The 10273-nt window shown below is 33.2% G+C and overlaps 1 long non-coding RNA gene and 1 pseudogene across 17 annotated transcripts; one reads left to right on the top strand and one right to left on the bottom strand.

The window, feature by feature from the left end:
* Positions 1-1027: 1027 nt before the first annotated feature.
* Positions 1028-3285, bottom strand: LOC148284720 (uncharacterized). 17 transcript variants are annotated; one of them, XR_015824276.1, is made up of 4 exons: positions 3064-3276; positions 2626-2726; positions 2044-2125; positions 1028-1610 (listed from the first exon to the last, which is right to left on the bottom strand). It is a non-coding gene; the product is annotated as an uncharacterized LOC148284720 (long non-coding RNA). The 17 variants fall into 17 exon arrangements; XR_015824269.1 differs by having other exon boundaries at positions 2044-2515; XR_015824257.1 differs by lacking the exon at positions 2044-2125 and having other exon boundaries at positions 3064-3285.
* A 3002-nt stretch (positions 3286-6287) lies between these two features.
* Positions 6288-7113, top strand: LOC148284721 (small nuclear ribonucleoprotein Sm D3 pseudogene; annotated as a pseudogene).
* The last annotated feature ends 3160 nt before the right edge of the window (positions 7114-10273 follow it).

Consider the following 10273-nt stretch of genomic DNA (forward strand, 5'->3'; position numbering starts at 1 on the left):
TCAAAATGTGATCTCTCAGGCAAATGTCTGGCAAAACTATGTACGATAGATGCACAAATGTTGAGATCCGTAAGGCTGAGATAAGCATTTATGACAAAATCAAGGAAGGAGCTCTGCTTTGGTTTGGACATTTAGAGCAAATGGACAGCAAAAGAACGGCTAAAAAGATATATGATGAATGTTGATGGATTCAGAAATAGAGAAAGACATGACATGACCAAATCTAACAAACACTTAAAGATGGACAAGCCAAAAGTCATAATAATCGGCAAAAGTGCATGAGAAGATGTATGAATGTAGAGGAAGCGAGATCTGTATGCAAAAAGTGATATGGCGTACTACCTCTCTGCCTACCTTTATGGAGAAACAGGGTGATTGTGAAAGTTAAAATAAATTAGTTAATGTTGTATGAAATTCGAATGATAAGTAATTTTTTATTTAATTTGTTTTATACTTTTCAGGTGGGGAGTCACTATGGCTATGGTTTTATACATTAAGACCCATATTATATATAAATAATATATCGATGGTCTCTATGTATACTATCGAATCTGCATATTGTATTTCAATAGACACGTGTTAGGCAATTCTTCAGTATCTGATCGCAATTGCAAGCTTTGTTTTTGCTCTCATGGAAACCTCACAAAATGCAGATTTGATAAGTTTTTTCATTAAAAAAATATTTTTCTACATGCAGACGACGCGACTTTCGTTGTTTCGCATAGCGATCTTAGTAAATGTGATGAAATTTTATAAAATACCAAATATCTTGGAAATTTGTTGCAGTGATGCAGGCCTCTTAATAAACGCCAAAAAAGTAAATGAATGCATGTTGGATCGCCAGTTTTCGGAGTGCCAGGACCGGACTGGTCTGAAGATGCCCATTAGAGGGTGAAAGCGCTAATTGGTCAAACAAATAAGTGGAAGTGTACCAAGTATTTTTAGTTAATAACTTATATAAGTTATTACATCATTACAATGGAATTCCATCAAGAATTTTCAATAAATTATTTAAATCAAAAATTAATTTCAGTTTTTTTATATTTTATTTATTAATCATACAATACAAATAATTATATTCTCAAAAGTTATTACAACTCGACTAGGGACTAAAGTATGTACTTTTTTTTTCTTCTTTTGAGCTTCATTTACCTTCATTATGAATTTACAATAGTATCTAAAGAAGATCAAGCCTTTTACTTGAACAGTGGGTGTCGAATCAGAATAATTAACAATATTGTCACACATTGGTTTGAGATCACCACCAGAGTTTGCCAAAGTTGCGTCCTTGCACCACTACTTAATGTTCCTAAGAAAGTCAATTCCACTAGATCCATGAATATCCTCCTACTTCCAAAAACTCTGCGACCTAGAGTTTGCCAATGATGCAGTTTATAATTGGTGATTCAATCAGTAGGAGGTCTTCTCCCGTTACTGTTGATGGGCTTAATAGATACTCCGCGTGGATGGGTTTAAAAATCAATACTGCAAAAACTCATGTACTGTGTAATACTAAAAATTCCAAGCTGTCTGCAATTCTCTAAAATGCATTAAAGCACCCTTTGAATACATCGGTGCATTTTTCAGCGACAGTTACTAATTTCTGAAAACTAACACATAATTAGAATTACAAATCTTTTACATAGCTAGCTAATTGTATTAATTGTTTTGAAGATGACATGGTTTATTCAATGATCAAAGCTAAAAACTTTTTATTTTGAATCTTGAAGTAGTGCATAAATGTTTTCTTATGAGCGCTGTAACAAATAACTTTGTAAATAAATTTAATTTATAAATTGTTTTTTGTGTAACTCTATTTCAATTCAATTCATTTATTTAAAATAATGTATACATTACGAACTAAAATTCAAGAAAAACAAATTATAAAAATAAAAAATACATGAAGAGAATCTTGCCAATATAGTAGGAGAATACGTGAGATAATTTACGAGAACAATTAGTCTTAACCGAGCAGCCTTTCCTGAACCCATGCTGTTCATCAATAATAAATGGCTCTACTCGAGAAGCGATGATTTCAAATACCTTTGCTGGTGCAGAAAAAATAGGTCTGTAATTTTCTATGGGTGACTTATATCCACTTATGTATAGGAGTTACTTTTGACATCTTCCATGTTTTTGGGAAGACCGCCGCATAATGAAAAGAATATACAAAAAATAAAGTGGTTTTTTTTATCAGTTCCACACAACCTTTTAGGAAGAATGTCGGAATAAAATCTGGACCGAGAGAATTATTGTAACTAAATTTTTTGATAGTGTCGGCCACATTTTTTTCATTGATATTTTGAACACCAATAAACTGTGCACCGGTCTGTGAACATTGGTTAGCAATATTAACATCCAGAAGCGGAGGTTCATGGCTATAGACTTTTACAATGAGCTGCCGACGCCTCAGCTATGTTTGCAGCCTGAACCATTTTTCCCCCCATGTCATGAAGTCAACTTTCCCGCCATTCGCCTTTTGTGACCTTATGTAGTGCCAAAGGGTATTCTATAACTTAAGATATGTAAGCATGTGAAATTGCATGGACTAATAATATCTACAAACTTTATGTTTTCAATTATATATCTTTGTTGAATTACCTTATAAAATAAAATATGTCTTACCTTTAACTTGAATTTTGTCCCTTTTTGTAAGTGGGAGTCTGATTTGGTCACTCGCTCTGGTATTGAAACCATATTCGGATAAACTTTTTGTTTTCAGTTGTCTGGAAATAAATAAGATATTTGTAAATTCAACATTCAGACTGGAGATTAACTAATCATAAATGCTTGGAGACATACTAAAAATAAGATTTTAGGCGTATAAAGAAAAATAACCTAAAATTATTATTCGTTAAATTATTTATGAATTTACTATTCAAATCTATTATCTACTGTACAAAGTCTGTCAAAGTACAATGTTCACATTGATAATTTAGAGAAATATGAATTATATTCGTTGAAAAGAAGACATGTTTACATAAATGTGAACAAACGTCAAAAATATTTCGAATTTCATCAATAATTGTACAATTAATCCATGTTGAAAATATAAAAATTTACAAAACATAACAATCCCAGAGTAACTTAATGTTATAAAAAACTTTTCCACTTAGTTTCTTTATCTGTAAGAAGTCAAAATTCCAAACGAACGGATCGCACAATTTTTGACTAATACTCATTACACGTAGCACGCCATTTTCAATCCGAGTAACCACAGATTACATAACCATGGTAACTACGAAACGCCTAACGCCTGTAGCTAAATTTCTCCAAACATACGTCAGATAAAACCCAAATACAAAACAATAAACTCCACACTCCAATACATAGAAATCTCAAATAACAAATACATGCAATATATGAATGGTTTCATATTTCACCACCTTAGTGAAAAATGGTGGCAGCACATACCGGTCAACTTTTAAGCAATTAATAAAAGAATCATTGGCGTCAATATTCCGTCATTAAAAAAATAAAATCAGTAAATTTTATAAAAATAATGTGTGGTGGGCGTTTTAAAAAAATATTTTTTTTTTTCTTTTTAGTTTAAAATATTAATTAAATTTGATATATATTATATAACAATTGGCAGCACGTCATGTGATTTTTAATTTTTAATTTATCAAAAGGAGAATTTCGTCGATTTACTCTTTTTTCATTTTTTAAACGCATTTTGAAATTTTTCACTTTAATAATCTTTTTTCAGAAACCTGCTGTGTTTAAATTTTTTAAATTATTTTTTTATATCCCTTATTATACCATTTACCAACATACATGACTCGTTGTCCCGAAATCTTTTATATAATATATGTGAAGGATGCCCTTAAACAAATGAACAAATGTTGCTGGCAACACAATTAAAGTTGAATCGTTTTTTTCTCTCTTTTCAGTTATCAATTTGCGCGGGGTTTCATCCGTTTTTGTTTTGTTACGATTTTGGAAATCGTTTTCCATCGGTTGTTTTCAGTTTTGTAAAAGTGGTTTGTAATCAATAATATAAATACAACAACCACAAACCATCATGCCGTTTCTCCGTAAGGGTAGGCAGAGGATAGAACGCCACATCACTCAAAATCTCATCTCATCTTTGCATACAGATCTCGTTTTTTTCTACATTAATACATCTTCTCATGCACGCGCGCTGATTATTCCGACTTTTTTTTATTTATTTAAATCTTTCAGTAGGGCACACATATCATACATATTGTTATGTGTGTTCTAATATTAACATTGAAAATATATTTAATTTATAAATTGTTTATCACATATGTCTTGACCATTATTTTAAATTTTGATATGTTTTTTTCTTCATAAATATTTTTTTCCATTTCGTAATACTTTTTAATTGCTTTAAATAAAATTGAATTTTGTGACTTTGCCTTTTTCCTAAATGGAAGTCTAATTTTGTTCTTTTCTCTAGTATTGTGATCGTGTTCATGCTGGTTCCGATCAATTTTTTTCTAAAATTCTGTTTTTTTTATTAGAGTTTATAATTTTATGAACAAATATCATTGTATTGTAAAATATTCTTTGTTTATATGTTAATAATTTCATTTCATTTACCATCGACTTTACCCTCGTATATCTGTTTTTTTTCAAAATGATTCTAAAGGCTTTATTTTGTAATACAGTTAGTTTATCTATGTTTTCTTTGTTTGATAAAAATAAAATGCTACTACTACTTTTGACATGTCCACCTTCAACTATTTGTTGGGTTTGGTCATACCATGTCTTTCTTGGTCTTCCTCTATTTCTGCATCCATCAACTTTCGCACTGTAAATATTCTTAGACGTTCTTTCGCTGTCCATTTGCAGAGCTCCTTTTTTGATTTTGTCGATAATGCTTGTCTCAGCCTTCAGATCTCAACATTCACCTGAGAGATCGCATTTCGACAGCATTTAGCTACTTTCATTCCTGTTTTTCCAAGTCCATACTTCGCTTCCATACATCAGGGTTGAGACCAGGACTCCATTGTGAACTGCTAATTTTGCCTCTTGCGACAAACATTTATTTGCCATGGCTGATTTAAGTGCATCATTCAATCTGTTCCCGGCACTCATCCTCCTTTCAATATTTTTCTGTCATTCCATCCCTAGTAAAAATACTTCCCAGATACACAAATTCCTCTACCTGTTTTACTATAACTCTTTAGTCATACTTTAATTCCTTTAAAAAAACCAATCGCTTCCCTTGCATACATCGTAGACTTTAGTTACCAAGAATTTCAGTTCCTCTTTGTTGTTAGCAAGAAGCACGGCATCATCAGCATACCAAAAACAATTGACATTTAAATCACCCATTCTTAAGCCTTTCAGTTCTTTCATGCAGTTATCGATATACTCGTTGAACAGCCATGGTGACATCACGCATCCCTGCTTGACTCCTTTATGAATGTCAAACCACAATGTGTATGATCCATTTACTCTAACACATGCTGTGCTGTGCAATAACTCGTTTTAGATTTCCGCTCACTCCATACTCCAATATACATTTTGCCAACAGCGCTCAAAAGGCTGATTTCTCTATAATTTCCACATTCCACCCTTGAACCTTTTCTCTTGTATAGAGGCATAACAACAGCTCTTCTCCAGTCTGGAGGAGTGTATTCCTCTTCTAAACATAGGTTAAAAAGCTTGTGCAGCCAAACAAAAAGTATTTTACCACCAGCCTTTATAAACTCTGTAGTGACATTATGAAAACCTTGCGCCTTTCTATTCTTCATATATTTGGCAGCACTTCTTTTTTTTTCCATAGGAAAACCTCACCCCCTCCACCACACATTGCCTTCCCCCTTCTGCCCGACCCTATCAGTACCGAAGTATTAATCTGTGTATGTATTTAAGTTTAGTTTATATTTACACCTGAGGATGGGTAATACTGATTACCCGAAACTAGTCGTGTTTTAATGTATTAAACTCTTGTGTGGTAAATTTACAAAGTGTTTTATTTTAAATCGTCATCACCGTGTTCCATCGAACCACTTACCCTTTTCCAACTTTCCATTATACATAATATATCGAAACATTTATTCCTCATCACATCACACAATTCGTTCATTTTTTCACCCAATGCTTCCCCTAATATTCCATGTCGCAATTCTGCATTCTTGCGCTTTCCACCTCTGTACACCCCACGGAGGAGCTACTTGATGGGTTGTGAAGTTCGTCAAAGGCATCCTCCTGCTTTATCTGCCTACTTAATATTGATTATGCTACCCCTCATACTATAATACTTAAATACTTAATTTTACCCCTGAACTATAGGATAAATACCAGATACCAATATGTCTATTGGGGTTCCTATCAAAGTGCTCCTTGAATGCGAGGGTCATATAGTTACTTGTGAACTAGTAACTGGCGAACTCTACCGAGGGAAATTAGTAGAAGTTGAAGTCAATATGAACTGCCTATTGGAAGAAGTAACTGTAACTTATAGCGACGGTAAGGTATCGCAGTTTGAGAGTGTGTTCATCCGCGGGTCAAAAATAATATTTTTTGTATTACCCGATATGTTGAAAAATGCTCCGATGTTCAAACAACCAGTCGATAAGTACGTCTCAACAGGAAAAAATGCAATTATGAAAGCTCGAGGTTTGTTCAGTTTCGTCCTCTATTTTTTTTTGGATTAAAAAGGTTGTCATACTTTAAATCTTCCGGTTTACAAAAAATGGGCTTTTAACCCAAATGTGTTGATCATCTTCTTTTTCTTATCAGCCTTTTTCTCTCCACTGCTGGAAATAGTCATCTTCCAAATTTTTCCATGTTTTTCTGTCCTGTTCCGCCTACGTCCCAAGAGTTCGACATTGTCACTAGTCCATCTCCTCTGTGGTCTCCTTTTCTTTTATTTTCATAATATGAATATGATTATGTATGAAATATATTTTTTTAATAAATTTTCTTTTTCTAGTTGCAGGTCGGGGACAGAACGACCCTGGAATGGGAGCACCCAGGGGCAGCCGGGGAGGCCGAGGAGGCCGGGGAGAACCAGGAGGCCGGGGAGGCCGGGGAGAACCGGGAGGCCGGGGAGGCCAGGGAGGCCGGGGAGGCCGGGGAGGCCGGGGAGGCCGGGGAGGCCGGGGAGGCAGGCGAAAGCCGCACTCGTTCCTCTAGAAGATAAACATCATCCTGTTAGCCAAGCTGTAATTGGAGCTGGAATTGCATCCACAACAATAACAGTGGTTTTACAAGAGCAGCGTTATTTTTTTTTCAAAAAGTTTATACAATATATAATAAATATATTGAACGTTAAGACCAAGTTTTGCATTGGAACATTTGTGAGTTGTGCAACTTGATTGGAAAATATGTACATAACTACTCATATGAACATTGTTTTCGTGCTGTGATACATACAATCTTAGTGCCCTTATTCTTTGTATCCTTTGTAATACTTAGGTACTGGGAGAATAAAATATAGTATAATTTCATCATATATTATTGCAAATTCAGTTAAATAATATATTTTATTTCCGATGGCTGAATTTGTGTATTCTTCCATAGAATTTATTTTAATAAATTGTATTTTAAGTGATAAATTTCAGAACAGAGGAATATTGATGATTAGCAATGAAATTTGCTAGTTTATGAAATTATAGACACAGATATTTATGTTAATGTCCCTTGAGGATGTGGTCTCGTTGAAATAAATCCTAAGATACTTAAGTACTTTCAAAAATAATTTTGTGTGTTTGCTTCAACCTCCTTTCCGTCAACAATTGATTTCCTTATTTATATAATTCTAATATTTTCAATGAAGAAGGAGAACTTCCGGACATTTAGAGGGCACATGACCTTTAATGAGGAAGTTCAGCCCTATGTGAAATTGGATATAAAATATGCTTTCTGAAATTTGATTAATATTATTTTTATATATTAGAGCAGAGCATTAAATGTGCAGAAAGTTTCTTAAAAAAGTGTATGAAAAAAAAAAAAAAAAAACTACTCATTGAACGACGTCATTGGTTCATATGAATCAACCAATGCTATTTACGTTGTGAAAGATTTCCGGTTTATGGTACCTCAAAGGACCGATTGGCAGAACTGACGAAGAAGAAAACTTGAGACATCACACGCGGAGTAGTTTAAGAAATACAAAACTTTGAAAAATCGTAGCGATACATAAAAATTAAAAAAAATAATTTTTGGTTTAGTTTAATGGTCTATTAATAAATAAATAAAACCACTGAACTTCCACATTAGCTGGAGTTAGTGCACTTTACGTACTGTGTATCTCAATTTTTCCTATTGTTGTTTGCTATTAAATGAAAGAGCTGAAATGTTCAATAATGGTTTTCCACCTCTTTTATAAACGGGGTGTTCTTTAAACCCTGTCACATCCGAAACCACGATGTTCAGTATCAACAAGAAGACATATTGGCACATTAAAAAAAATTTATAGAACGACCAATTCAGACTGATGAATCGGTTCCGTAGGATTTTTGGCATACGGCTTTTGAGGCTAATAAATATTGGCCCTTGGTGTAATTGAAATGATAAATTTATACTACTCAATCTTGATTGACTTGAAGGAATTGCTAAAAAAAATTCTTAAAGCGTACTCTGTAAACGGTAGCAGTATAAAAACATGTAAAATTTTATTTGGGCGTCTTCTTAACCTGCGTAATGTTTATGCTATGGAAAGCTTGATTTAGGTTGAGATTTTGTTACTGTATTTTTTTTAAACAATGTATGATGTGACACCCCATAATGGTAATTCTGATGGTGCCTTTGATCAATTTGGTGACCGATAGAGGTCAAGATATTAATATAATCTTAACATTTTTACAGAAATGAACTTGTTTGATAAAATGGTATAATTGATACACGGAAATAAAAATAGCATAGAAACAGAATTATTGGAAAAAAAAACGTAACTATGATAGTTCATGCCTAAGACATGTGAATGTTAACATGAATAGATTCAATGTTATAAAAATATTATGTACATTGAGAATAAATCCATATGTAAGAGGTAAACTATTTCTTATCTTACCTCTCCCCCGATGGAAGTTAAAAATTATTGCAGTAATTCTCTCTTTGTTGGCAGCTGCCCTCAACTGCTGCAATGGAACCAGTCACCCAAGTTCTTTAGCCAAGAGATGCGCCTTCTACCTGCACTGCGTCCTCCTTCAATCCTTTCTTGCAGAGGGACTTGAAATATGTTATATTTTTCGCCTCTCATCACATGCAAAGTACTCAAGTTTTCTTTTCTCTATGGTCTTTAGAACTTCTTTATCTTTTTTCATCTATTGAAGAACGTTATCGTATCGGACTCTGTCCACACAGGGGATTTTAAAAATCCATCAGCTCCAACTTTTTTTGAAGTGGTTTTGGTGAGCGTCCACATTTTTGATGCCATAAAATAGTAATGAGAATATAATACAATGTGCATTTGGCGGTCAAAATTAAAGTCTACCACAGGAGATCACACATCCTGAAAAAGCTATCTCACGCCATCTCCATTCTGACTTTGATTTCTGATCTCTTATGAGTGATCCCATTAATCATTCAGCCAGCATCTTAAATATAAACTACGGTAACTCCAAATATAATGAAATTGAGTTATTACTATATCGAAACCAGATTTTTTGTCCTCTGTTATGAGGTAAATAGCATTAACTCATAATTTCTTTAATAATGTATCCACACAGTGTCTCTATGAATATATGTCATATACTCGTATATTTATATTTGGCATTTGTGCAGATGTTGGGCCACCGGGAGCTGTACTAATAATATAATGTTGTTTTCTTTTTCTTTCTTTTTAATTTTTTTTTCTCTCTTACGTATGTATATATTAACATATTACAACAGAGATGAAGAACATTTAAGAAAAGGTATGTAGGTGAAATAATTCAATTAGATGAATCACACCTGCATAAATAAAGGTTTCAGCTCTTTAACTTCACAAACATCAACAGATGAAAGAATTGAAGGAATATGGATGTTCAAATATAGGCAGAATGGTGAATGTTACACAGTGTGTAAAGTGGCCACTTAAACCAGCCATTGACAGGTCACAAGCCCTGTAGATGCCTAGACTTCTATATTACCTTTTCTTAAATGTTCTTCATCTCTGTTGTAATATGTTAATATATCTGTGTGGATTTAAATGTAAATATGTAATATTTTATATGTATTTTGTTTATATTTTTTAGACACTATTAGTATAATATATTAAATCATGCAAATGAATGCCTCGACACGAGTTGTGCCCAGTGAGGTATTCATATTTTTAAAAAAGTAAAAAAAAATAAAAAAATAACAAAGATAA

Source organism: Micrasema longulum, unplaced genomic scaffold (genome assembly GCF_059751315.1).
Source record: "Micrasema longulum isolate JH-2025_06_02 unplaced genomic scaffold, ASM5975131v1 h1tg000097l, whole genome shotgun sequence".
Classification (NCBI taxonomy): Eukaryota; Metazoa; Arthropoda; class Insecta; order Trichoptera; family Brachycentridae; genus Micrasema; species Micrasema longulum.